Here is a 3,758-nt window from a genome sequence, read left to right as displayed (position 1 = left end):
CTGACCTTCTCCAAGACATTCATTCAATCAAACAAGGGGAAAGAACTGTTAATCAATTCTTTACTGACTTAAAAATTCTCTGGGAAGAACTGGAATCCCTTCGACCCATACCCAACTGCACCTGTGATATCCCTTGCAGCTGTGAACTCTCAAGAACTTCTCTAAAATATAGAGAAGTAGAGCACGTTATATGTTTTTTAAAAGGGTTAAATGATACCTATAATACTGTCAGGACCCAGATTTTGTTGATGGAACCTTTACCAAACATCAATCGTGTTTTCTCCCTCATTATGCAGCAAGAAAGACAAGAAAGGTCTGTATCTGGCACTGCCAGCCATAATCACTCTACTGAAACCAGTAAAGTCATAGCCAATGTTACTAACAAGAACAGCAGCTGGAAAACAGACCAGACCTGGAAAAATCAAGGTCGTGGTGCTGGGTCACATAGTTTGGGCAGAGGGAGAGGAAAGAATCCTAATTACGGAAAACAGTGCTCTTACTGCAACAAGATGAATCACACTGTGGATGAGTGCTACTCCAAGCATGGTTTTCCACCTTGGTACAAAAAGAATGATAGCAATCAAGAGAAAAACAATGGCTGGAACTCTACTAATGTCTGCCAAAGCAATTCTGGATCAGAGAATACTCGTCAGGGAGACACCAGCACTGTTTTTAACAAGCTCACCCCAGAGCAAATTGAAAAAGTTCTAAAACTGATTGAGAAAGCTGATGAGCCTACACATAAGATCAATCAAATGCAGAGGAATGACAAGGAAGACAACCCAGGTAATCTTTCTTGGATTATTGATACTGGGGCCACTGATCATGTAACCCATGAGAAAGGGAATTTTGTCACCTTCTATAAGATTAAACCCGTTACTGTTAAATTGCCTAATAATTCTGTTATTACTGCCAAACATGCAGGAACTGTTCAGTTTTCTAAAGATTTTATTATCTTTAATGTGCTTTATATCCCTGATTTTTCTTTCAATTTAATTTCTGTTCAAAGTCTTATAAGAGACTTGAATTGTAGCCTAATTTTTTCTTCTGAGCTTTGTCAGATAAGGGAGAACTCTACATTGAGGATGATTGGGTGTGCTAACTCTTACAAGGGCCTTTACTATCTACAAAATTTTCAGAATCCTAACCAGTGCATTGTTCCAGGATCTGTTCTTTCTTTTAAACATGTTGATGTAAATCTATGGCACTATAGACTTGGCCATCCTGGACACAAGACTGTCAAACAGATTTGTGAACATTTTCCTTATGTTCAAATGAATAATGATACTGTTTGTGATGTTTGCCACTATGCTAAACAACATAAATTGCCTTTTCCCATAAGCAATTCCTTATCTACTGCATGTTTTGAAATGATTCACTGTGACATATGGGGTCCTTTTTCTGTTTCTTCTGTTCATGGGCATAAATATTTTCTTACTATTGTTGATGATTATAGCCGACATACATGGATATTTTTGATGAACACCAAGGGCCAAACTAGAGACTTATTACAGAATTTTATTATTAAAATTAAGAATCAGTTTGGAAAAATGATTAAGACTGTTAGAACTGATAATGGACCCGAGTTCAACTGTGTCAATTTATATGACTTGCATGGTATTAGTCATCAAACTAGTTGTGTGGAGACCCCTGAGCAAAACTCTGTTGTTGAACGTAAGCACCAACACATTCTAAATGTTACCCGTAGTCTTATGTTTCAATCCAACATCCCTAATAGCTATTGGTCCTATGCTGTGAGCCATGCAGTCTATCTCATAAATAGATTGCCTACTCCCATTCTTAACAATAAAACCCCTTATGATCGTATCTATAATGTTCCCCCCACTTATTTAGACTTAAAGACTTTTGGATGTCTCTGTTTTGCTTCCACCCTAGAAGCTGGCAGGACCAAACTTGACCCTAGAGCAAGGAAAGGAATTTTCCTTGGATACAAAAGTGGAGTCAAGGGTTATATTGTCCTTGACATCAACACTAGAGAACTTTTTATAAGCAGGAATGTTGTTTTCTATGAAGACATTTTTCCTTGGAAGCATCAGCAGAACAACCCAAGTGTGAATGATGAAGAAGCTGACAGAATCACTTTCTTCCATGATTCCCTAGGCAGTCCTGCCTCCAATAATGATGAAAGGCGTGCAGAAGAAGAGATACAGCATGATGTTGTTGAAGAGAATAGGATTGATAATGAAATCAATAACAGTGAAGGGGATCATGGCTACAGGAGATCTGATAGGATCCGAAAGCCTCCAGGATATCTAGATGACTACATTCATCAGGTTAATCAATCCTTGTCTGTGAAAAATAAATTTAAAACACCTTACCCCATTTCTGATCTATTATGTTGTGATTCTTTGACAGAAAAACACTCAAGATATACCATGGCTATCACTGCTAACAGTGAGCCCCACTCTTATAATGAGGCCAAAGGGGTGAGTGAATGGGCAGAAGCAATGCGCAAAGAAATTAAAGCCTTGCAGGACAATAACACATGGTTTCTAACACAGCTTCCTCAAGGGAAGACTGCAATTGGATGCAGATGGGTTTACAAGATTAAATACAAGGCTGATGGCACCATAGAAAGATACAAGGCCCGCCTAGTTGCTAAGGGTTACACCCAGCAAGAAGGGATAGATTATTTGGACACATTCTCCCCTGTTGCCAAGCTAACTACCGTTAGATTACTCATTGCACTGGCAGCTTCTAAAAACTGGTTTTTACATCAACTAGATGTGAATAATGCATTCCTTCATGGAGACCTAAAAGAGGAAGTCTACATGGAACCACCCCCTGGTCTTAATGTTCACAAAGAAGGTCAAGTCTGCAGACTAACTAAGTCCCTATATGGCTTAAAACAGGCTAGTAGACAGTGGTTTGAGAAGCTGTCCAGTTTCCTCACCTCTGTTAGCTATATACAGTCAAAAAGTGATCACTCTCTCTTTATCAAAGACACACCTACTGGTTTCACAGCCTTGCTTGTTTATGTTGATGATATTATATTAGCAGGGAATTCCATGACAGAAATCAGTCACATAAAAAGCCTTTTGCATAACAGATTCCAAGTAAAGGATCTAGGAGAACTTAAATATTTCCTAGGGCTGGAGGTGGCGAGGTCCAAGAAAGGAATTCATTTGTCTCAAAGAAAATATGCCTTAGACATACTTGAAGAGACAGGAATGCTGAATTGCAAGCCCTGTTCAACTCCTTTTTTGAGTGACACGAGTACTCTGTACAGAAATGACAGCTATTTGAAAGATCCAACCTCCTATCGAAGATTGATAGGGAAGTTGCTTTATCTCACTAACACTAGACCTGATTTGTGTTTTTCTATTAATTTGCTAAGCCAATTTATACAATCTCCTACTGATTATCATTATCGGGCTATCCAGCATGTCCTTAGGTACATAAAGTCTAAACCCTCAGAAGGATTATTCTTTCCTGCTGACTCTCCCATACAGCTAAAGGCCTTCAGTGATTCAGATTGGGCAACTTGTCCAAATACTAGGAGGTCCACTACAGGTTTCTGTGTCTTCCTTGGATCATCACTCATCTCTTGGAAATCAAAGAAACAGAGCACTGTCTCCAGGTCCTCTACTGAGGCTGAATATCGTGCTTTGGCAGCCACTACTTGCGAGCTACAATGGATTCACTATCTATTAGAGGACTTACAGATTAAGGAAGCTGGAATTCCAGCTCTATACTGTGACAACAAATCAGCCAGACATATAGCTCATAATCAGAGC

Source organism: Vigna umbellata, chromosome 6 (genome assembly GCF_029865625.1).
Source record: "Vigna umbellata cultivar VRB3 chromosome 6, Vumbellata_1.0, whole genome shotgun sequence".
Lineage (NCBI taxonomy): Eukaryota > Viridiplantae > Streptophyta > Magnoliopsida > Fabales > Fabaceae > Vigna > Vigna umbellata.
This window is presented reverse-complemented; position numbering follows the sequence as displayed.